Source organism: Eptesicus fuscus, chromosome 17, assembly GCF_027574615.1.
Source record: "Eptesicus fuscus isolate TK198812 chromosome 17, DD_ASM_mEF_20220401, whole genome shotgun sequence".
Classification (NCBI taxonomy): Eukaryota; Metazoa; Chordata; class Mammalia; order Chiroptera; family Vespertilionidae; genus Eptesicus; species Eptesicus fuscus.
This window is the reverse complement of record NC_072489.1, coordinates 7002811-7028324: the sequence shown is the minus strand read 5'-3', so window position 1 is coordinate 7028324 and position 25514 is coordinate 7002811. Positions and strand designations below refer to the sequence as shown.

The following is a 25514-nucleotide window of genomic DNA, read 5'->3' as shown; positions in this document are numbered from 1 at the left end:
TACCTTTCACTCTATCCGTCTATGAATGTTTTCCTCCCCTCAACTGCTCTCTGATGTGAGCAAGCCCGGTTCTCTATCAGGGAGGGAGGCGTTTCTCACGGCTGCCAGGACATCAGGAAGGTTGTGGGACTTGCTTCATGGGGCGCTCACATCGCCCCTGCAGTGTGGGGCGCCTGGACAGCGGCCTCCCTCCCTCCCTCCCTCCCTCCCTCCAGGAATCTCTCCACAGGAGGCAGTGGAGGGAGCGGTGATGTTCTGCTTACTAAGTGCTCCGCATGCCTCCCTTAAAGATGCTGCCTGCATAGAAGTGTTAATAGTTCAGAATTAACAAGGCGCTGGGGACTCCATGGAAAGACGACAGCTGGTAGTTTGCATTGTAATGTACAAAAATCGCTGTCAGAGCCAACTTGGGGCTCGTCCATTGCGTTTTATTTTGTAGAACCGCGTGTGGGCCTGAGCGTGGTGTCCCTGTGGGCAGACCACACCGCTGGGCTTCCAGATGTCGGGGTAAGATTGCCCGGTGATTGCTCAGCCTGTGCCACCCTTACAGGGGTTTTCTTAACATTTTGTTTCCAGAAGAGACCGAAAGTAGCCTCACGCTAGGAGTCCACAGCCCTGCCGCCTGTCCCTCTTGGCCTCAGAACACTGCTCTGTCACTCACTGCACATGCCTCCCCACTTGTTCAACAATGCTCAGGGCCGCTGTCCTCCTTCTGTCCCAGCAGTTAGCCAAACCTCAAGTATTTGAATTCCCCGATGAGGTTTGGGGGAATCTGCTTAGACGTTGGGCCCAACATGATGACCAATTTGGGGCTGGGCAGTCGCCTTTATGTTCCTTAAATCCCCTTGTCAGCTAAGGTTTCGCGGTGTGTGTGTGTGTGTGTGTGTGTGTGTGTGTGTGTGACCACAGCTGCCGGTGAATGCTCTGTGGGTGAGGGCATCACACAGCACGCCCAGCCCTCCCGCTGCAGGAGCGCGCGCTTGTCAATCAAGCACAGCGAGAGGGGCAAACCACTCACCAGGGACATGAAAACGCCTTTGGAACCCAAACTTGTGACGCTGCCTCACTCTGAGGCGACAATGATTTTGGTTGAGGTTTAAGGCCATTTCCCTTGTCCTCAGCGAGGACAGTGTGTGGCCACTTCTCAGGGAAACCGTGCTCATCATGAGCGACGTCAGGCCTCAGTCTCGCCTCCTTGGCAGAAATCGCTCAGAGCACGTCCCCGGTGCCGCCTCCAGGCACACACGCTCACTTCTCCCGTCGTCCCCACAGCCTGGCTCTTTTCTCTGAGATAAGCGCAAGGAACCCGGAGAGACACATAAATTATCTGGCTGTTTTATTTCCCTGGTTCTCATAATAGGCTCCACTGAGTGACCCACCACCTCTCTTTCAGGAAATTTATGTCGTGGCAATAATAATTCTTTCTAACAGAAACAGCCCGTAACAGGGTGGGTTTATTAGGAGAGTATTTATGGCTAATGAGGCTGCATAGCACTCTTCCTTCACTCCTGGGATGCCAGGGAGCAGCTGCACGTGGGGAGACGGCGGGGGCACGTCTGGGAGCAGATGGGCTTGAAGTCTGCCTGTGTCCTTGACACCAACTACATCATCACGACGGCTTCCCTCCTCCTGACGGCAGTCCTGCCAACTGGAGGACGAGGGGGTTGAACTGGACAGCCGTCATGCTCTGTGATTTGTGGGTCTGCGAGGAGAGAGCTGTGTATTAGCACAGGGAGGCGATAGGAGTGAAAGGTCACAGTCTGGTTGACCCTCCCTCTCGACGTCCCATTCAGGCTCAGCCTCACACCCACCAGTTGTAAAGGTGACAAATGGTTTGATCTAGTCCAGAAGCCAAATCCTAATGTAGAACAAGTTAGATAACCCGAAGAATCACGTCCAGTGTGTGTGTGTGTGTGTGTGTGTGTGTGTGTGTGTGTGTGTGAGCTCCGAGTCTGTCTCTGACCCATACGGAGAACACCACCGAGTGAAAGCACACAGAGTGACCTAACGGGAGGCCATCTGTTAGCAAGAAAATGCCCCCATTTATCACCTCCCTTAAGTGTTTGCCTCCACGCAGGGGAGACTAACAATGGTATTCCTGCTCAGGAATCCTCCCTGCCTCCTCGTCTCAAATCCCCAGACAAATACAGTTGGGAAGAAATTATTCTCACAGTCAGAAATGACATCCCTCCTGAAAACCCTTTTAGCACCTAAAAGCATGGTTTTACTCTCCCTCTTGCTGAGCTGCTGGATTAATCTCGACCCCAGGGAATCGACCCCAGTTAGCGTAACCCACCACCCTAAGCATTTACCTGGCGAGGTAACTGCATCAAGATTTTCTCAGCAAGCCTCCCACGTCCAGTGATGGTCTGACTCCCCAGAGCTGCCCAAAGACTCATACTATCCTGGCAGTTAAAGGCAGAGAGAGTTAAGTGTCTGGCTGTTTCAACCAAACACACAAAGATATAAGGTCATGACCACCTCTGGTCTAAGAGGGCTTCATGTCCATCACCTCAAAGATGCAGTCCACGTGCCACCGTGGGCGGCTTGTCCTCGGTAATGGTAGGATTTTGTAAGACTCGGGCTTGGACCTGAGAGGTTTGCAGATAAAGAAACTTCCTCTTAGCAGGAAAGCTATTAACAGTTACTAATTTCTGTCCATTCTAGGAGGTTTTCTCCCTGACCATGCCGAGAATCAGAATAAGCGAGTCTGCCTTGCGAGACTGATGGTAGAACACTGTGTGGTCTGGTTCAAATCCCTAAACCTCTCTCCATTCCGTTCCCAATGGGAAAACAGCAAAGCCCATATCCCAATATTCATAGATCAGACAACCATTTGGAAAAGTTGCATTTACTCTATCAATGACCAGAATCCAACTGCTAATTTTAACTGGTTTCACAGCTGGACTTTGGCTACCATGACGCTCAGTTGATGACAAGACCACAGTAAAACCTAAATGTGTTCCTCATAGTTTTCTAATAATGCCTTGATGACAAGCTGATGCTCACTGCCAGCTGCCCAACTTCATGAGGCCTCTCAGAGCTTGCCTCAGGCTCAACGATTCTATGAAATAGACACTAATTCCTTAGAGGACTCAGGAAAATTATTTACTTAAGGGAAAATAGGGCGAGCCTCAGAACTGAGGTCTGAACCAGGCTACTTGAGCCCACAGCTGTGCTGCTTTGTGCTCCAGAACCATCCAGTCTTGCTGTTTCCTGGGGAAGGATGCTCTATAAAACCAGATTTTTTTAAAAACCAGAAAACAAATCTGTCTCTTCTTTTGTTCATAGCAGTCTTTTAAAAAATAATTTTTATTTTCCAATTACAGTTGAAATACAATATTATATTAGTTTCAGGTGTAAAACCCAGTTATTAGACATTTATATAATTTACTAAGTGTTTACCCCGATAAATCTAGTACTCTCCCACCATTCATAGTTATTACAATATTGCTCACTATATTCTCTATGCTTGATATAGCTTCTTTTTTCTATCCTGAGTTATAGCACTGCTGTTCAAGTACATTTCAGGCAGTTCTCAGTGATGGTTGTTCTGTAGTTTAGCTGTAATTTTGATGTGGTTGTGGGAGGAACCAGTACCACATTTACTTACTCCATTATCTTGACAAGCAAGAACTAACCTTTCGTTACCCTTTCAGTTTAAATCTTTTTAAAAAGTAGTACACATCTCCACACCTTTGCTTTTTTAACAGCTTTATTGAGATATAAACCACAGGGTATAAAAGTCACCCATTTAAAGTATATATTTAATAATTTAATATGTTAACAGAATTATGCAACCATCATCACAATCTAATTTTGGACCATTTCCAAAAGAAATTCTATCCATTAGCAGCCACTTCCAATCTAACCCCTAAGTACTGTATACTAGTAATCAACTTTCTGTCTCCATAGATTTGTCTCTTCTGAACAATTTATATAAAAGAAACACAGATTATGTGGTCTTCACTTAGCATAATGTTTTTAAGGCTCATTGATTTTGTACCATCTATCATTACTACTTCATTCCTGTTTATTGCTAAATCATATTACATTGTACATATATGTGAGATATTTTATTTATCTATTCAACAGTTGATGGGCATTGGAGTTATTCTCACATTTAAACTATTATAAATAGTGCTGCTCTTAATATACATATATACATTTTGTGTAGATATAGGTTTCATATCTATAAGTAGTATTGCTAGATTATATGGTAACTCTATGTTTAACTGTTTGAGAAACTGCCAAAATGTTTTTCAAAGCAGCTGCATTATTTTACATTCCCACCACTTGATCATTCCAGTTTCTATACTTTCTTGTCAACACTTGTTATTGACTATCTTTTTTTATTACAGCTGTTATATTTGTTTTAGGGTTATAAACTCATTGTAGTTTTGATATGTATTTTCCTCATAATTAATTATGTTGAGTAGAATTTCATGTGCTTATTGGTCATTTGTACATTTTCACTGGAGAAATGTCTATTTAGATACTTTGTCCATTTTAAATTGGTTTATTTATTTGTCTTCTATTAGTGATTTGTAAGCACATTTATATTCTAGATATAAGTCCCTTATTAAAGATACTAGAGGCCCAGGGCATGATTGAATCATGCACATGTAGGGTCTCCTACACGCTTTCGCTTTTGATCGCGGGGGAGCTGGGTGCCTGTCTGCTCATGCGCCAGGCCTTTCGGAAGCCTCCGGCTCGGCAGAGGCTTCTGAAAGGCCTGGTGCCAGAGCAGACAGGCACCCAGCTCCCCTGCGTTTGAAGGTCCACGCCGGGACGTGAGCTCGCTGCCCCAGAGGCCCCTTCTGTTCCTCAGCACAGCCATGGCGCAGATGCTGAGCTCGCGCTGCCACTCCGAGTCCCGCCCCCTGCGCCTCCCGCTGGCCCAATCGTGGGCGTAGCAGAGTGATGGCAATTTACATATTACCATTTTATTAGGTAGGATGATTGCAAACATTTTCTCTCATTCTGGGGTTGTCTTTTCAAGTTGTGGTCATGTCTGTTGAAGCACAGAGGTTTTTTTGTAAATATATTTTTATTGATATTTTACAGAGAGGAAGGGATAGGAATAGAGAGTTAGAAACATCGATGAGAGAGAAACATCGATGAGCTGCCTCCTGCACACCCTCTACTGGGGATGTGCCCACAACCAAGGTACATGCCCTTGACCCGAATCGAACCTGGGACCCTTCAGTCTGCAGGCCAATGCTCTATCCACTGAGCCAAACCGGTTAGGGCAAAGCACAGAGGTTTTTAATGTTAATGAAGTTCACTCTATTTTACCTTTTATTACTTGCACTTTTGGTGTCATATCTAAGATACAATTGCCTAACTCAAAAGTTTTCTTCCAAGAGTTTTATAATTTCAGTTCTTACATTTAAGTTTATGACCATATACGTTTATTTTAAAAATATAATATTAAGTAGAGTCTTAGTTTCATTCTTTTGTATTAGCTAGTTGCATTGTCCAAGCACCATGTTTGAAAAGACTTTTCTTTCTTTCATTGAAATGTCTTGTTGAAAGTCAATGGACCATAAATGTAAAGGTGTATTTCTTGACTCTCAGTTCTATTCCATATTATCTAGTATGTTGCCATATACTTGTACATAGAATTCCCATATAATTCTTTTTATTACTGTAAGACCAGTAGTGATGTTTTCTCTATTACTGTTGACTTTAGTAATTTGAGTCTTCTCTCTTTATTCTCTTGGTCATTCTAGCTAAAAGTTTGCCAATTTTGTTGTTCTTTTTAAGGAACCAAATTTTGGCATTGATTTTCTTTTTTTTTATTCTCTATTTTTTTTTTCAGTTTTCTCTAATGTTTTTTATGACTAATTTTCTTTTGGGTTTAGTTTCTCTTAGTTTTCTAGTTTTTTAAGATGAGATGTCAGTTTATTGATTTGATATTTTTTCACTTTTTCAATTAATAGGCATTTAGAGCTATAAATTTTCCCCCAAGCACTGACTCAGCTGTATTTCATAAATTTGTTTTAATGTTTTGTCTTTATTTTCATCCATCTCAATGATTTTCTAATTTCCCTTGTGACTTGTTTGACTCACTGGTTATTTAATAGTATGCTATATAATTTCCACATATTTATGAATTTCCCAAGTTTCTTTATGTTATTGACTTACACTTTTTATTGTGGTCAGAGAAATACTTTGCATAGATTTCAATCCCTTTAAGTATTGAGACTTGTTTTATAGTGTTGCAGATGATGAAGAATGTTGTATATAAACTTGAGAAAATGTGATTTCTGTTATTGTTAGGTGAAAAAAATTTTAATCCTCACCTGAGGATATGTTTTTATTTATTTTTTAGAGAGACGAAGGGGGAGGGAGAGAGAGAGAGAAACATCCATGTGAGAGAGAATCATCGATTGGTTGCCTCCTGTATGCTACCTGATTGGAGATTGAACCCACAACCTAGGTATGTGCCCTGACTGGGAATCGATGCCAAAACCTTTCAGTGTATGGGATGACATTCAAACCAGCTGCGCCACTCAGCCAGGGTTGGGTGAATTGTTTTGTAGATGTCTCTTATGTATAGCTGATTTGTAGCTTTTTCTAATCTATATGTTCTTTAATCTTTTGCCTAGTTATCCTAGTCTTTACTGAAGATTCCAGATGTTATTATCAAATAGTTAACTTTCCCTTTCAGTTTTATCAGTTTTTGATTAACCTATATTTAGGCTCTGCTATATCTTTGTTTCTAATTGTTAGAGTATTGATGGATTGACTCTTCTATTATCACAAAATTTCTTGCTTCATCTATAGTAACATTTTTTGCCTTAAAGTATGTATTGCCTGATATTAGTATAGCCACTCTAGATCTCTTATTGTCACTGTTTACATGGCATGTCTTTTTACATCCTTTCCCCTTTAACCTATTTGTACCCGTGAATCTAAAGTATCTCTTGTGTCAACATATAGGTGTATCTTGTTTTTCATTCAGTCTTATACTTTCTGCCTTTCAATTGGATTGTTTAATATACCCCCATTTGATATTATTATTATTGATATGGTTGAATTAATAACTGCCATTCACTTTTTGTTTTCTATATGTCTCATTTATTTTCTTCCTCTGCTCCTCCTTTACTGCTTTCTTTTGCATTAAGTGAATATTTTCTATTGCACTATTTTGATTCCTTTAATAAATTAAAAAAAAATTTGAAGTTAATTTTGTAGTAATTGCTTCCATGATCACAGTATACATCTTAACTTACCAGAACCAAACTCAGATTTAAAGTAACTTAATTTAGTGTTAATATAGTTTCCCCCTTCTTCCCCTATTTCTTCTATTATTGCTATACACATTGCATCTCTATATGTTATAAGAAAAATTATATGTTTATTACTTTACATAATTTTATGTCCTTTAAAAAACTGAGAGACGAGATTAAGTATATATGCCTCTTGGCCACACCACCTGGAGTACAGCTGCCATTGCACTGAGCGGAGGGTGGGGATGGGAGCTGGGCCTGACTCAAATGCCACAAGTTCCCAGTCATTACTGAGATTTAGTAGAGTTCTATGAACAAATATTTTTCCCTCTGATGCCCTTAGGACAGTGGTCGGCAAACTCATTAGTCAACAGAGCCAAATATCAACAGTACAACGATTGAAATTTCTTTTGAGAGCCAAAAACCGACTTCTGCACATGGGCAACGAAGTTTCAATCACACTGTATGTGCGTGCCCGCACGTGGTATTTTGTGGAAGAGCCACGCTCAAGGGGCCAAAGAGCCACATGTGGCTTGCGAGCCGCAGTTTGCTGACCACTGCCTTAGGACAATGCCTTAGAACTTTAAATGTTGTTTCAGACACCTTTTTGCATTTAAATGGTTATTTTGCTGGGGTAGGGTCTACTCAGCTCCTCATGCCACCATTTTGCATATCCTCTATCTTTTACACATTTTATACACTGCAATGGATCACAATCTTCCCTCTTCGTGATCTGTCAAAAATCATTAGAACACAGTTCCACTATTGAATGTTATGAAAATTTCATTCTCCTAGAATTCTTTTAGCTTAAATTTTAGTTTTTCAATTTCTTCCCTTAATTGACAAGTTAGACATTTCTTTTATTTTGGCGGCCTGTGTGCCTCTAGTTACCCTCGTCTACACCTTTTAATTTCCTGATTCAAAGCTGATTGGAAGCTTGTCAGAACTGTCGGCAATTAAAATAAAAACATTTGGATTGAGGGACTAGCGGAATCTCCAGTGAACCAAGTATTTGTGTTCTAAACCTTGTCACTCCACCGGCCTATTCAGAGCATTTGTTTAGTCTGTTAACCTCCTGGACTTTCAAGGCGGGGCAGCTACTGAAGACCTGAGAGGTGCCCTGCAAGCGGCCTCACACTCTCCCCCTGCAGGGTGCTGGCTGGAGCAGGGTGCTGGCTGGAGCAGGGTGCTGGCTGGAGCAGGGTGCTGGCTGGAGCAGGGTGCTGGCTGGAGCAGGGTGCTGGCTGGAGCAGGGTGCTGGCTGGAGCAGGGTGATGGCTGGAGCAGGGTGCTGGCTGGAGCAGGGTGCTGGCTGGAGCAGGGTGCTGGCTGGAGCAGGGTGCTGGCTGGGGCAGGGTGATGGCTGGGGCAGGGTGATGGCTGGGGCAGAGTGCTGGCTGGAGCAGGGTGCTGGCTGGAGCAGGGTGCTGGCTGGAGCAGGGTGATGGCTGGAGCAGGGTGCTGGCTGGGGCAGGCAGTGGAGAGGTGTGTACAAACACTGTGACATCATGAAGGGCTACTATTTTAGGGCAGAAAACCAACACCTTGCTGCAAGCTCATAGGGCCTGACAGCCAGTCCTGAGGCAAGGCAGCAAGACCGTGGGAAGTTCTGCCTAGACCAAGAGCAAGAGCACTGGCTCTGCTGCTAGTCCAGCCCAGGACAAGAAGGCCCGATTCCGGTAACCCAACTGCTGCATTTCTCTCTGCATCTGGATGTTGCCATGGGAGACTGCGGCTCCTCAGACCATCTATGCTCTCGGGTAATATTCTGCCTTTCCAGGGCCCTTGCTAGAGATTTGCATAAACAGCCTCCTCGGGGGAAGGACCCTGCTGTGGATGACAAGCCGATGCTTGCAGCCAGCTGTCCAACTTCACGAGCCCCTCTCAGGCCTGGGCCTGGCAGTCTGTCTGCTGGATCGCTCTGCCGTGTGTCCCACCAGCGCGCTGGGACAATTGCCTGTGGTCTTGCTCATGTCCCTTCTTACAGCTGGTCGGCTGGTCAATGAATGTCTAACCTCCTCCCGCCTACCCCTCCCATATGCAGTCCAGCTGCAATTAATGGGCCCTGGCAGAAAAAGTCATAGCACTTCCCCCAATTTAGCACGTGACAGAATCACTTGGAGGAATCGTCTTCCATGCACAGATTGCAGAGCTCCCCCCACAGAGTTTCTGATCCCGTGGTCTGAGGTGGGGCCAACAGCTGCAGTTCTAACCACATGCTAAGTGTGCGGACGCTGCTAAGTTCCAGGGACCACACTTCAGGAACCACTGATCTGTAAGGTAACACCCCCAAAATGGTCCTAACTGTCACCCCTGGGATCACTGATGCTGCTTTTAAAATGTTTCCAGTAGTTTTCCATTTGTATTTCTATTTTTCAAAATAAAAAACAATGAAAAGTAACAAAATAACGCAGATCCCTCCAAATGCACGCCCTCAAATTCTCTCCTCAGTCTCTCTTCTGCAGCCCATGGGTCTTCTTTCTCTTCCTGAGGAGAACATGCCTGCGCTTCCCCCAGGGCCCTGGCAGAAGCTGCTCTCTGCTGCAGAGGGCCTGCCAGATGCCCCTGCCTTTCAGACCAAAGGTTCAAGTTCGCCTCCTCAGAGAGCACTCTCCTGGTACACTCCCGTCTCTTATCACCCAGGACTTTATTTGATGAAATTATCTTGTAATTTTATTTGTTTATGTGTTTTCTGTTTCCTGCCTTGTCCCTTCTCCTCCTACCTCCTCGAACTCACCAGTTGCTGGAACATAAACGCCACGAGTCTTTCTTGTTTGTGCTCAATCCCAGGGGCCTGGGACAGTGTCTGTCATGTGGAAGGTTCTCAATAAATATTTACTGAGGGATTAAATAATGATGAGCGAAAAAGTATTATGAAAAAGTGAAGCCAGACCCCCACTGGGTTCTCAGCTATGCCAGGATGTGTATGTGAATTAGGCTAGTGCAGATCTCTGGGGAGAGGCTGCATCTGATCCGGACAGGGAGCAGGAGGAGGAATAAGGCGGAGAAGATGCTGGTGAGGTGGGGAGAAAACTAGACGGAGTCCTTCCTCAAGGGCAGGGGTTTAAGCAGGGCTGGCTCAGTTGGTCAAACAGCAGAGACCCTGAGCTTGGAGAGGCGGAACATTCTGTGTTTCTATGAGGCTGAGTTAATTTCCTAGGGCTGCTGTAACAATGGCCCGCAATGTGAATGGCTTGAAACAATGTAAATAGGTTCTGTCATGGCTCTGGAGGCCAGAGGTGAAATTAAGGTGTTCACAGGAGCAGATCTGCCAGCTCCTGATGATCCCAGGTGTTCCCTGGCTTGTGTCAGCATAACCCCAATCTCTGCCTCTGTTGTCACTTGGTGTGCCCTCCCTGTTTGTGTCTGTCTTTTCTTCTCTTCTTATAAAGGACACAAGTCAATGGATTAGGGCCCATCCTAATACTCTCATCTTAATTTGATCACATCTGCAAAGGTCCTATTTCCAAATAAGATGACATCCACAGCAACTGGAGGTGGGACCTCAACATGTCTTTTTTGTGGACACAATTCAACCTATAACAGTGGCCTTGGTGGGGCAGTTTCCCTGAGGTGGTGCTTCACCTGTAAGACAGCTGACAACGAGCTGCATCTACCCAACTGGAGGACATCCACTCCAGCCCCTGGAGCAACAGTGATTCCCTGAGTTCCCCAGGAAACCGGCTTCAGTCCAGGATCACTCAGAAGGGAGCATACCCTGCCCCCAGGCCCCTGAGAAAAAGTGCCTCAGTCCAGGATCCTTCAAAAAAGCACAATTCTTCCATTGACATACCCCAAAGCATATCATGATCTTGGCCCCGTTAGGGACCATTGTGGGTAGACCCGGAGTGCTGCCATATTCTAATTTCACTGTGTCAACCAACCAAGCTTGACCTGCATCTTTGCCCAGGTTTAGACCCCTAAGCGGGAGGCTTTAGAGCTGGTTGATGTGGAGCACCTTGGACAGAGTCCATTCTTCCTAGGTGTGTGCCAGGCAATAATGGAGGAGGGGACAGAGGCTCCACGAGGTCATGTGACTTGTCTGAGTAGTAAAGCCAGTTCTTTTGGTGCCATTCAAGTGCTCTTTGCACTGCACCATGATTCTATTTGCTAGGCTGTGGTTACCATTAGTGAATGTTTTGTCCACACCTGGACCCTTAATACTGGAGGGTATTTGATGGAGGCTGCAGGAAACCCCTGGAATCTGGAAGTGAGCCAGGGCTGAGTCCCTTTGTATCCCAGAAGGCTACTCTTTCATCCATTCATTGTTCTTTAATGTTGGCTAAATGCAATGCAAACAAAGCATGGCAGAAAGCTGTTCCCACGGAGCTTGCTGTCTTACAAGCACAGGCTTTTATATCCAGCAGTGTGAATGGAGGAATTCTGGGAGCAGCCCACCTTACCCAGATGGAAGGGCTGTTCTTGAGGATGTGATTACTGAGCAAGTGCAGAAGGATTCTAGGAAGCAGGCACGTCCTGTAGAAAATCCTGGAGGAGGCAAAAGAATGGACTCCTTGGGCTTGAACCATAGGAACCAACGAGTCCTAGAGATGAGCCTGGTGGTAATCAGGTGTGGCCAGGAGGAGTCTCAATGCCATGTAAAGGAATTTGACACTCTTCATTTAAGCCCTCAGAAAGTTGGAAGTCATCTAGGGAGTAACAAAGATAGGTTTCAGATTTCCACATGCCCCCACATTGTGCAAGACAGAATCCTATTCACTGTGTCTGCGTTCCTGAGCCTGGCATTGCTTGGGTCAGCTTTTCCACCCTGACTGGAAATGAAGCAGCAACTGTACTTTGGCTGTGCCCTGTCAGAGAGGGTGTCAGAATTTTGGGGGGCCATGATTGCTGTGGGATCTTGGCCTTTTCCTCAGCCTGTGATCAGAGACATGCCTGCCAGGGAGGGTGTGGGAAGAAGCCTTGATACCTTAGCACCTGTGAGCAGGGGATGCTTGCTGAATCCCTGAATTTGTGCTTTTTCACATGGCTGTGAACAAATGGTCTTGGGACTTGTATGGCAGAACAGCTGAGTCTTTCAGACAGGCTGGGACTTAATAGGACCCTTAATTTAGGCAGCTATTCCATCATTCACTCAAGCATCAAATATTTACCAAGACTCTACCATGTCCATAGTCACCTGCTTACTACAGACATAGAGGTGGGGAAAGGATATTCCCTGACTCTGAGTTGCCCACGTTGCAATGAAGCAGCTACCCAGAAAGTGTTCAGTGATGCAGCTGTTATGATAGAGGCGGGTGCAAATCCAGAACTAGGAGTGCAGAGCAGAGAGTAGTTAACCTGGAGGCAGAGACCTCAGTCCATGGATGAAGACATAAACCCCAGAAGTTTTTGGCTCCATGTCTGTCTGAAGTTGTTAGAATTGCCACTTGTACAGAATCCTATCATGAAGATCTTTATCCCAATTCCTTAAGAGACTATTTCAGACCTTTTCAGATCCTTAGCTTTAATCCTCGTAGTTCATGCTTAGTCGATAGCCAAAGAGACAAAGCCTGCCCTTACATGCCAAAGATCCCCAACAACCGTCCTTAACCACCTTCAGCCTTGGGGTACAAGGTTCTAAGGACCGTTGCCAAGACGATGACTCTCAGAAGGATAACCTTAGCCCTGCCTCTCTCCTGAGCTCTAGATCTGCCCCCTCACATAGCCCAAAGATACTTCAAGCTCAGCTTGTCTCAAACTCAATATTCACAGTCTATAGCTCCTCACACCAAAGAAACATGCTTGTCTTTTTGAATTCCATAACTTTGTTGACGATGCAAGTTCTCACCCAGCTTCCTGATCCAGAATTTTAGGGATTTCCCTTGTAATCCCACATGTGGTCCTTTGGATGTAGGAAGTATCTGGCTATTTATCCATTCTCTCTCCTGCTCACATCCAATGTTATTACCACGTCATCTTTCACCTTAATTATTGTCATAGCTTGGCTGTGATTCCTTGCCTATAATCTTCCTTTTGCTAATTTATTTCCCAAAATGTCCCTAAGGGTGAGTTTTCTAAAAATGTAAAACTTATTATAAATTCCACCATGATATTCCATAACTTACAAAGCAGAGAGCCCTCATAATTTGCTTCCTGCCTACCTCTACTCACATGTCCTCCAACTTTCCCTATCACCTTTCTCTCTACTTTAATCTTCATCAATTTGGAGGTTCCCTTTCTATGGGCCCCGTTGACTGCCTACCCCACACTCATTGCCCTCTCTCTCTTTCTTCATAGAACTGCACCAGATTACCACCTTCCCAGCTCCTTCGAGGAAGGCCACTAGTCTTCAAACCATTTTACCCATGACATTTCCCTGATTCATAATTGGTCTATAGTGGACTGACAAACAGATTAAATGTGACTTTGGGGAGAAATTCCTCTTACTCTCTATCTTGTTGGTGTGAATAACGAAGCCCATTGCTCCATTATTCTGGTCACTATCTCGAGGCCATTGGTGGGACAGCCCTGGGATGAAAAGCACCTGGGTCCTTGATGGAGGCATTAAGCTGCTGAGTGCACTTCACCTGGAGGCGTACTTGAACTCTAGCTGTGTGAATTTGCTAGGGTTTTCTGTTACTCAAAGTCTAAATCCGATAGATGTCGATTCAAGCCTTCATGCCTATATGCACTCTTCCTAAATGTAGGATGTATATATGTTCCAGATGGCCCAAGGCAGCACTGGGTTATGTCCATCACTAGAGCATAATTATTAACAGCAAAGGTCTCCAGGTCTGGAAAAGACAGAGTGTGTTTACTCTGCTGCAATGACTCTGCATGGATGTTCTGCCTGAGAACTCCTACTCAGATGGCTAGAGCCTGTTTATGCAGCACCTCAATGGGGAGCTTATTCAGTCTCCCTCCGTAATTCCCTGTTTTCCTGAAGGGAATCTCTGCCCTTTGTGACAACTCCTGCCGAGGGTCGTTACAGTGGACAGGGCCTCTGGGCCCCCATGTCCCATCCCAAAGTGAAATGCCCTTTGCTGTTAGGCAGATTTCAGACATCTTAGAACTGAGCCCCTTCTGTATTTCTCTGCTGTTCTTTGTCCAAGTGCAGAGGCGCTGCTGCTGCCACGAGTCGTTTCTCTGTTGGAAAGATTGGAGTAAAAGAGGCAAAATAACTAACTAGGTCTTCGTTCTGCGTCTCTGGACAGTCTGCTTTGTCTGTGAGGCTCTGAAGAAGGTGCCGTGCACTCTGCCCTGGGTTTCCTCTTCTGCTGCCTGGAAACATAGCTTATTAGGGAGTTCCATCATCCTAGGGTTTTGAGGGGGTCAGGGAACCCAGGCAAGGAGTTTACTCCTAACAAAGATCACTGGGTACATTGACAGGGAGAGTCAGGCTTGACCAGTTAGCCAGGGGGGCTTTTAGGAAACACTTTGCAGTCATAAGACTGAGAAAGAACAATTGAAGTTACCCCAACATTCTTCTAAAGATGGCACTACCAATGAGGGTGGCATAACCCCGGCCACTGAGGAGCATGAGTGTGGCCGGTGGCCAGGCAGCTCAGTGTTCAGGGCCACACCTGCCCTGCTCTGTCCATGGCTCCCTACAGGGTCTAAAGCCCAGGAGTGCAGGGGCAGGAGTTTTACAGAGAGCTGTCGGAGGTGAAGCACATTTGTCAGAATCAACTCTTAATTGTAACATGGCACTTGGGACACCTCCCAGCATTATCTCTGTACCGCAGCTGCTGTCTCTGGGACACACATGTTCACAGTACCTCCATCGCCAGGAGCCCATGTGGTTCTCAGCCTGTGTCTTTGCACGGCCTTTTAACTTGGCCTGTGATGTTTCTCTGTCTCTTCTATCCAGAGAGACTATAAATTAACTTGAAAACCCAGTTGAAACAATTTCTCCTAAGCTGGTGTTCTATGAGCTTCCAAGACCTAAGAAATTGACGTCTTTTCCTTTTTTGTTCCTAAAACTTTGGGCATAATTTGCTTTCACATGTCCAAGTCCTAGAGTCTCTATTTAAATGTGTGTGTGTGTGTGTGTGTCCTGTTTACATCTGAGACCCTTTAGGAAGGAGGTACTGTCTTGTGGAGGCTTCCAGAATATTCTCTATCTTATAGTTGATCCTCTGAAACATTGAATTAATTGATCATGTGCTTATGAGTGCTGTGAGAAAACTGCTATTTTCAGGAAGATAAACTTTAAATCTATGAGAAATTGTCTTCTATCCTTCTGGTTTGGCAAATAACTTTCATTCTCTGATGAAAAATTTTGACTTGAACCTTGACTCTGTACTTGGAGGTAATGTCTTTACTAGAAATGGATTAGAGTAGTTAATAAACTCTCTCTAAATGTTATATTACAGGGCTTACAAAGGTTATGTGGCTTGGCAAGAAAATTCACATTAAAAATCAAAATAATAATTTCCTGAATTCTTGTTCAGGCTTCTAACTTGTCTTAGTATCTTTGTCCACGAGTAAACAGCTGTGACATAATCAGTAACTGCTGGAAAGCAACAGGAATCCAAAGCTCTTTGCAGTTCTCTGGCAAGCAGGATGCAGGGAGAAATGGGACAGAATGGACATGAAGGAGCAATTACTGACCACAGCCAACTGCCAGAGCGCACACTGCACGCCGGCCTCTTCTAAGTGCTCTGCCTCAGCAGTCTTTGTAATTCCTCTGGGCGAGGTTGTGCCATGGTTCCCACCTGGAATGTGACTCACCTGAGATGCAGAGTGGTTGGTTATGTGAGTCATACAGTTGAGACCCTAATTGATTGCTTTTGATTTTAAAGTCAACCACTCTGGTATGCTTCCTCCCTGATTAGACAAGCGTCTACATTGAGGTTCAAGTTCAGAGGGATCAGCTGAAGTGGACAGACAGAGACATGCTCTGAAGGTTCAGACCTCATGACCTTCACTCAAGGACAGGGGCCAGCATGCCCTGGGCACAGCAGGGCTGGATTTTGACATAGACTTAGAATGGGGTCTGAATTGAGCTCTGTGAGGAGCAGGGTGTCTTTGGGCATGTTATTCGTACCCTTGATACACTGGTTTTCTCATCTATAAAAAGGGATTTTTGAGGGTTAAGTGACATGCTCCATGTAGGCAGCTCAGCAGAGTATCTGGGGATATGAAGAGATAGAAAGGGATATGGGGAGGAGGAAGATGGAGGCAGCAGGGGAAAGACTCCATCCTCTTAAAAATGTCCCATTTCTGTGGTCACAAGACTGTCCTAAAAAATATTTCCAGAAAGGCCCTCAGGGATCTCTTTGATCCCTTGTGCTTTTCTTCTCTTGGACTTGGCAACCAACTGCCACCTCTCTTTGCCTGGCTGAGCGATACCCCCACAAATCATGTACCTTGTGGGGCAGGACCAACTGGAGACACTCACCTGAGTACGTCCTGCTTGCTGTGTCGGATTGAGGCCAGCAGGAGAGGGTTTCCCTCACCGAGGAGGGGTCAGAAAAGCGAGGTCCACCTTCAAGAAAAGTCATGAAGATATTTCCCGCGAGTGAGAGGAGGTTGGGGGCTATTTCACTGAGACATCACCTTGATCTTAAAAACCAGATGCAGAAATTTGTGGGTTTCAGGAAAGTCTCGATGTTAATAACACTCGAGCACCAGGGCCTGGGCTCTGGCGGTAGGCATGGCCCTTCGGCTCAGCTATCCATAGCTCTGCCCCTTCACAGCGTGAGCCAAGGTGACTGAATTCCTCACACAACCATAAAACTCATTCATCATGTGTGTTTATAGCAACTGACACACTTCAAGGCCATTGACAAAAAGCAGCCTGCTGATGGCCGAGGGTCTCAATGGTCATGCAGTGGGAAAGGACATTGGCCAAGCCTTGACATCTGGGTAATATGTGACTTATCTCAGGAATGGCTGACTTTGAAAAATATACACAGAGTGACCCACATGGAACCTTAAAACTATTTTGTGGCCATACGCATTTTCTGCCTCATTAAAAATGTTGGTTGTTTAAAATTGCTGAGGGGTAATTAAACAGGCCTGCCGTTGATTTATGGGAGACAAGCAGAGATATGAATGAACACAAATATTGTGCTGCGAGGGAGGTAATTTATAAAGCTAAAGCTAAATGCTGATGGCGGAAGCCTAACTCAAGGCTGGCTATAAGAAGTGGTGTATCCCTCCAAAACCCAGGGGGCCAGAAACGTCCATGTGAGCATCACATCTTGACACCCTGGCTCACATCTTGAGTTTAGTAGCTTTTAAAAAAATATATATATTTTATTGATTTTTTACAGAGAGGAAGGGAGAGGGATAGAGAGCTAGAAACATCGATGAGAGAGAAACATCAATCAGCTGCTTCCTGCACACCTCCTACTGGGGATGTGCTCTCAACCAAGGTACATGCCCTTGACCGGAATCAAACCTGGGACCCTTCAGTCCGCAGGCCGATGCTTTATCCACTGAGCCAAACCAGTTAGGGCGAGTTTAGTAGCTTTTTAATGTTATCTCAAGACCCGGAAAAAGAATGAAATGAAAGATTGCACCCCACACCCACCCATACCCACATGCACCCTCCTCCCCCATCACATAACTTGTAATTATGAAACTAATCTAAGTATGATGTTAGAAGTGATATCAAGGGGGTGGCTGTGATAATTGGGTCTGATGAGTGGCCTTCTCTTTTGCAACATCCAGTGTTTCCAAGAAATGTGGCTAATACTCCCCATAAGGCTGTTTTTACAACATGTTATAAGTTGGGGGGCGTTGGTGCAGCTTGAGTGTGTCTGGGCCTTCAGTCCGAGAGTTCTTTGGGGTGGGGTGGAGGTTTGGTTGATCTCTCCTCTTGGTGAAGCTCATAGTAAGAGAACAAAACAGAGAACGTACCAAGGCTGGCCTCCAAGGGGAAAAGTGTGTTGGAAGGCAGAGGGCATCTAAGACTTTCAAGCCCTTGAGTTTCCCAATCTGGCTGAGCTCAGTGCTGGTCTGGAGCAATCTGGGCCAGCGGGTGGGCGTCCTGATGGAGGCCTTGCATCCCTGTTGCTCCTGGCGATGGCGGCAGCTTCCAACAGCTGCACTTGGGCCATAGGTTTGTCCTGTCCTTTGTCCCATCACTCTGGTCCCTCAGTGGTCAGTCAATAAGGGACACATGCTTCTGGCTGCTTTGAAAGATGGACTCTCGGAGAGAAACCAAGATGGCGGCATAGGTTAAACACCTAACCTGCAGCCGGGCACAACACTTTCAAAGGCACAACTAGAGGTCAGAACGGACATCGTCCAGAACCACAGGAGAGCTGGCGGACTGAAATGCCCACAGCTGGGGGGAAGGAGAAGGCCACGGGGACAATCGGGGGAGCCGTAAAAGCCTGAGGTATGGAGAAACTGGCGGAGACACGAGCACGCGCGCCTGCGGGGAGGATGGAGCCGGAGAGGAAGGGGCGGCTGACGGCCTGGCCGGCGTTCACTGGCAGGAAGGAGATAAAGGCTCCGGAGTGCGCTAAGCGCCGGCTCCAACTGCACTGAGCGCCAGTTCCGGGCGAAACCCTGGGAAGCCAGGCGCAGGCTGGGGGAATGAATCTGGGCTGTGGGGCGCAGGCACAGAGGAGCGGGGGAAGGCAGAGTTCCAGAGGCGCGCACGGGAAGGGGCGCAAAGGACGGACTGTTGCCTGCGCCACTGAACTGCCCTAGCGGGAAGGAGACATAAGCTCAGGACCGTGCTGAACCCCAGTTCCGACTGCACTGAACCCCAGTTCCGGGCGAAACCCTGGGAAGCCAGGCGCACGCTGGGGTAATGAATTTGGGCTGTGGTGGCGGAGGCACAGAGAAGCGGCGGCTCCAGACGCGCGCACTGGAAGGTGCGCAGAGGACGGACTTTTGCCTGCGCCACTGGGTGGCCCTGCTGGGAAGGAGACAGGGACGCCAGACTGCGCTGAGACCCAGCTCCAACTACACTGAAACCCAGTTCCAGGCGAGAATCTGGGAGTCCAGATTCATTAGGGGAGGGACTGGACTGTTTGGCAGTGGGCAAAACTCCAGGGCGCGTTTCTCTCAGAGGTGTTTGCAAGGAATACAGAGGGACACAGACGCAGGAGCCTCATAGGGCGGGGCTGACAGGAAGCCAAGGTTGTAGGCTCCACCCTGTAGCTCCGCCCCAGCCAAGCTGAGCGGAAGCTTTTTCCTGCTGAGTGCCTCAGGTAGTGGCTGACCCACACTACATTGGAGACCCAGAAACGAGGGCATCTAGTGGTTGGTGTGAGATGACACCAGATTTCAATCACTTGCATAAGGGAGGCATTCTAGAGGCAGACTCAGTGAGCGCCAAGGCATTGCTGCATCAAGACCCAGCCCACAAACATGTCTCCTGCACAGCAACTCTTCCTATATAGACAAAGAGGGTCCTCACGGCCAATTGGCCTGGAAGACAATTCCTCCCAGTGACACCAACAACAATCAAGACTTAACCGTACAAAGGAGGGCCAAGATGGAGACATAGGGCGGCAGCCTGATCGTTGCCTACCACAACAATATTGAGACTACGACGGGAGAGCAGAGCAGACACCAGCCAGAAAGACCGGAGGGCTGGCTGAGCAGATGCTCTACAACTAGAATAAAAGAGAGGGGTACGCAGGATGATGCTGATGCCGGTGACCCAAAGTCCACACTTTAAGAACTATGGCTCAGGCGACACAATGGCGGCCTGGAACGTGCTCGGCGCAGTTCCCCCGGCGGTCTCCGGCTGAGGGGACGGCTCCACTCGCTGCCGAGCACGGACAGACGAGCCCCTGGGAGACATGGGGTGGGAGACTCCGTGCTTGCTGACCTCCGAGTCCTTCAAGAATCTCAATGCCCCGAAGTGGCCAGGTGCGCACGCTCAGCGACCGGCCACCGTTGCAGACCCAAGGGCCGACGCAGCGACACCGGACCAGCCCACCGCCGTGCACCGGGCACACCGGAGCCTTGCCGAGCCCGCCGCCCAACGAGTTCTGCGGCAGCCGCCCTGGAGCTCTGAGAAAATGACCGAAGGAATTGCTGAGAGGGAATTGACCAACAGGAATTGGGATCAAGAAGACGAAACCCCGCTGAGACCCGAGTCCAGGCGAGCCTGCGAGCCTCTGGGCTCAGATGTGGTCACACGCCTCTGGGTCTAGGTGAGGCCTCACGCCCCTGGGTTTGTGTGAGGCCACGCGCCCCTGGGTCCAGGTGAAGCTGGATTCCGGTTTCGGGTGAGGCCATGTGCCCCTGGGTCCGGGCGAATCTGAACCCTGGGTCCGGGTGAGGCCGTGGGCCCCTGGATCCGGGTAAGGCTGGGTCCCGAGTCCGGGTGAGGCCGTGCGCCCCTGGATCCGGGTGAGACCACGCGACCAGGGGTCTGAGAGAGGTAACGTCCCCCTGGGTCCGGGTGAAGCTGAACCCTGGGTCCGGGTGAGGCCGTGGGCCCCTGGATCCAGGTGAGACCACGCGACCAGGGGTCTGAGAGAGGTAACGCGCCCCTGGGTCCGGGTGGCTTCGTGCACCTAGGTCCAGGTGAGGCCACGTGCCCCTGGGTCTGAGAGAGGCCACGCACCCCTAGGTCCGGGCGAGACCATGTGTCCCTGGATCCGGGTGGGGCCTCGTGCACCTAGGCCCGGGTGGGGCCGCGTGCCCCTGGGTCTGGGGGAGGCCAGGCGTCCCTGGGTCCAGGTGAGACCGTGTGTCCCTGGATCCGGGTGAGGCCTCGTGCGCCTAGGCCCGGGTGAGGCCACGTGCCCCTGGGTCTGGGAAAGGCCAGGCGTCCCTGGGTCCGGGTGAGACCATGTGTCCCTGGATCCGGGTGAGGCCTCGTGCACCTAGGCCCGGGTGAGGCCACATGCCCCTGGGTCTGGGAGAGGCCAAGCGTCCCTGGGTCCGGGTGAGACCATGTGTCCCTGGATCTGGGTGAGGCCTCATGCACCTAGGCCCAGGTGAGGTCACGTGCCCCTGGGTCTGGAGGAGGCCAAGCGCGCCTGGGTCCAGGTGAAACCATGTGTCCCTGGATCCGGGTGAGGCCTCGTGCACCTAGGTTCGGGTGAGGCCATGTGCCCCTGGGTCTGGGAGAGGACAAGCGTCCCTGGGTCCGGGTGAGACCATGTGTCCCTGGATCCGGGGGAGGCCTCGTGCACCTAGGCCCGGGTGAGGCCACGTGCCCCTGGGTCTGGGGGAGGCCAAGCGCGCCTGGGTCCGGGTGAGACCATGTGTCCCTGGATCCGGGTGAGGCCTCGTGCACCTAGGTCCAGGTGAGGCCACGTGCCCCTGGGTCTGAGAGAGGCCACGCACCCCTGGGTCCGGGCGAGACCATGTGTCCCTGGATCCGGGTGAGGCCTCGTGCACCTAGGCCCGGGTGAGGCCATGTGCCCCTGGGTCTGGGAGAGGCCAAGTGTCCCTGGGTCCGGGTGAGACCATGTGTCCCTGGATCCGGGTGAGGCCTCGTGCACCTAGGCCCGGGTGAGGCCACGTGCCCCTGGGTCTGGGAGAGGCCAAGCGTCCCTAGGTCCGGGTGAGACCATGTGTCCCTGGATCCGGGTGAGGCCTCGTGCACTGAGGCCCGGGTGAGGCCACGTGCCCCTGGGTCTGGGAGAGGCCAAGCGTCCCTGGGTCCGGGTGAGACCATGTGTCCCTAGATCCGGGTGAGGCCACGTGCCCCTTAGTCCGGGTGAAGCCGTGCCCCTGGGTCCGGCCGAGATCAAACCAGAGGGAGTCGGACCTCTGTTACCACCATTTGTCCACCATCCAGAGCTGAGGGGTCAGTGCTGACATGTACACATAAGGAACTGGTGGACATTGAAATTGGGTCTCAAAAGAACTGTTGGTCCAGAAAGAAACTCACTACAGACTGATTCATTTGCCTGTCAGCATAACTATTATTGCTCGTCTCACATTCAGTTCTCATAAGTATATATCTAGTGACATATGATCTCGCTCATCTAGGGGAAATGATGAACAACATAGACTGAGGAACAAGAACAGAACCAGAAGCAAGGAGGCATCGATCGGACTATCGGGCCTCAGAGGGAGAATAGGGGAGGGTGGGGGGAGGGGGAGAGTTCAACCAAAGGACTTGTATGCATGCATATGATCCTATCCAACGGTTAAGTTCAACAGGGAGTTGGGGCATGCGTGGGGAGGGTGGGGATGGGAGTGGGGGGATGAGGACAAATATGTGACACCTTAATCAATAAAGAAATTTAAAAAGAAAAAAAAAAAAAGAAAGATGGACTCTCCTCTGCCTCGGAGGATAGCTGTCTTCCACCCCAAGAGCTAGTCCCGCGGAAGCCAGCATGGGTCAGGTCCCACCTGGACACGCCTGCGCACTTGTGCATCACTCACTTCTGGCCACCTTTTCTGTCTCCAGTTCTGCCCTGGGCATGTTCTAATTGTCCACATCTTTGACACAGTGGCTCACCCCAGAAGCACTTGTAGGGTTAGCTACCTGATCTGGGTGTGCTCCCGCCCGAAGCCCAGCTCCACTTCCTCTGCCTCTGTTGTTCCCAGATGTGCACCCCGTGTCCCATAAATTCCAGGGAAAAATAAAACCGAGCTCTAGGAATGGCCACAGGTCAAAATAGTTCATTAAATATTTTCCTTACGTGGTTCCTTTCTTGAATGTGCTCCTAACAAAGTCAGGCTGATTTTAAGGAAAGGACTTGATCCCACTTCCTTCTCATTTCATCTCTTCCTTCCCTTCTGTACTCTCACCAAGTAGGAAATCCCACCCTTCTCTGAGTGTACCCACATTTCTTCTTCTCTCTCCCAATGTCGCTGTCCTCTTCTGGCATGGCCTTCCTTTTGGCTCCTAGTCCCACTTAATTACGATGTCCGCTCCAGCAGTAAGGTCCCCGCCCCCTCTGGCAGAAACCACCTCAGAATCTGAGAAACTTTTCTCTGCCCCAAACACCAAAGCCGTCCACAAATCACCACTAAAGATCTCCTTGTTCTAAAGAAGGAAACATTTTGCCAACCTGGTTTGAATTACTGTGTGAACTTGGAAATACTTAAAATGCTTAAAATACTTTTTAATGTGAAATTTAAGTTGTTTTAAACTGTCCGTGTCCTCAATTTGTCTGAATTGGTAAATTTACTGCATGGAAAATCAAAATCAATGACTGTATTTTGCACCACCTTCCAACTAAACACAAATCTTAAAAAATAGCAAATGTTACTTTATTACAAGGCAATCACATACTTGAGATTGTGATCTTTCTGCTGTATTTATCAGTAATTTTAACCTAAGCTCATTAAAAAAGTAGAACTTGTTTAGATTGGAAGTGAAAGTGTTTCTTCTGTGAATCATCCAGGCGACTCCCCTTCCAATAGGGGGTGTCCTGAGTTTCACAACCAGAACCGGGAAGACGTGGTTTCCGTTCACATGAGGGGAGCTGCACTCCCCTGCATTGTGCATTGCGCTGTAACCCGGTAAAAATGTCCTTTCTCTCTCCTATAACTTAAAGTATTTTGATGATCAACACCAACGCCCCTGTAAGCTCTCACGTGGAGTCAATATTATCAGTAATAAACACATTGTTGGTTCAGGGAAGTGACCTGCAAGGACTTCAGGAGCAGGGCATCCAAGCTGAAGCTCCCTGTTGGGGTTGTCGCCGCGTGGTCTCGCTGGCGCTGGGGAGGGATGTGTTGGGCATGTGTGTGGCTGAGGGAGTGTGGGGTGGGGTATTTGCGGCATTTTTTTTTAAATGAAAAAAACCACATTGTCATCTGAAAGAAGATAAATAGAAATTATTAGTCCTAGGCCTCTAGGGACTAACTACTTCTCTGCTATATTTCAGGAATTTCACCAGTGACTTAACATTGACTCAACATGTCAAATGTCGCTCTGTGTTATGAAATAAAAGACATGTTATTTTAATGTGAACAATGCCGAAATGTTCTCAAATGTCCCAAGTTATTAGTCACATTGGACACATTCAGTGCTCTATGCCTGGAGGTCACGTGAAGTGTAAAAGGAAGAGGAGAGGAGTTAAGAGGAGACGGCAGCTAAAATCCAGGTAGGCACCCCTTCACCTTAGGGCTGAGGAGCAACCGAGCAGCCGTCCAGGGAAACCAAGGCGTTAACAGCGCATTCAGGTGTTACACACTCATAACCCAGGAGTGGTCCCACATGCCGTTCCCCAACCCACCTGTCCACGTTCTGCTTCGGTTTCATGCAGGTTGTCATAGGAGGCTGGGGGCGGCTGCCAACCCCCCGGGCCCTCGCAGGGTCTGAGTCAGCAGCGCGGGTGGGTGGTGAAGAGCATGGGCTCCCTACCACACCCCTGGCTTCCCAGCACTGGACCCACCACGCGAACTGCCTGCTTTTCACAGGGTGCTGTGCACCTCAAATACAGCATGTGTTTAAGGCAGGGGAGCTGGTACACAGAGAGCACGCAGGGAACGCCATCCCTGTTCCAACAGCCCTTCAGGGACAACCACTCACTGACGCTTACTCTGTGCCAAGCTCCAAGCCAAGCTCTGAGCCAGGGGGAAGAGGGGTAAACCTGCATTCAGGAGAATGGAAGAGTTCCCGCCGCTTCATCTCTGTCTTCTTGTTTAAGGTCTAACAAATAACAGAACCCCCCAAACCACTGGCTGAAATAAAGACAGGTCTTTACCTTCACACGTCCATAGTTTAGAAACAAAATCCCATTAATCATCTGAGGTCCAATCATGGAAAGGAGGCCACTGCCACTATTTATAACAGAGGACACTGGTTACCCAGGTGATAGGAGGACTGTGACGTCAGACCACGGAAACCTTGGAATCCAGACTGGGCTCGAGGGGCCAGGAGGCCAGTGGTGCCACAGGGGCCCAGACACGAAGGTTGTCCACTGGAAGCTGGGAACCAGGTTTGCCTCGAAGGAGCTGGAGGCCCAGGGAAGGTGCCAGAGACACCACCTGGGTCAGGGGAAACGGTGATGGGGAAATACCCTGGCTTCACCCGTTCTCGAACTCTCTCTACTAGTGTGTGTCTCTGGGCGAATTCTGTCAGAAACCAGCTGGCACAGGAGCAGACCAGCCTGAAAGGGTGGACCCCTCCTCTTCTGAAGTTCTACCCCCATAAAGCGGAGAGGGGGAGGGTCTGGAATGGCTCTGAAGGCAGGCAAGCTCAGGATCAGCATGTCTTGCATTTGGATAGTCTCCACAGACCAGGAATTAATATCCTTAGTGTACTTCAGCATATAAATCCCAGAAAAGCTCTGTCAATGGTGTATTCTCACCTCATTTAATGTGTGAAAACACTGTCTCAGAGGCTTCAGGTAAATGGCTCTCAGCCACCCAGCTAGTGCATGGCCCTCACAGCTCAAGGTCAGATTTCCTGATCCCCGTCAAGCACTCCTCCTGCCATGT

General features: G+C 48.3%; 1 long non-coding RNA gene across 2 annotated transcripts; it reads right to left on the bottom strand.

The window, feature by feature from the left end:
- Positions 1 to 1356: 1356 nt before the first annotated feature.
- On the bottom strand, positions 1357 to 24863 carry LOC114234305 (uncharacterized). 2 transcript variants are annotated; one of them, XR_008558755.1, is made up of 5 exons: positions 24779 to 24863; positions 16582 to 16668; positions 11642 to 11887; positions 2313 to 2405; positions 1357 to 1702 (listed from the first exon to the last, which is right to left on the bottom strand). It is a non-coding gene; the product is annotated as an uncharacterized LOC114234305 (long non-coding RNA). The 2 variants fall into 2 exon arrangements; XR_003620488.2 differs by lacking the exons at positions 1357 to 1702; positions 2313 to 2405 and having other exon boundaries at positions 10982 to 11887.
- Positions 24864 to 25514: the final 651 nt, after the last annotated feature.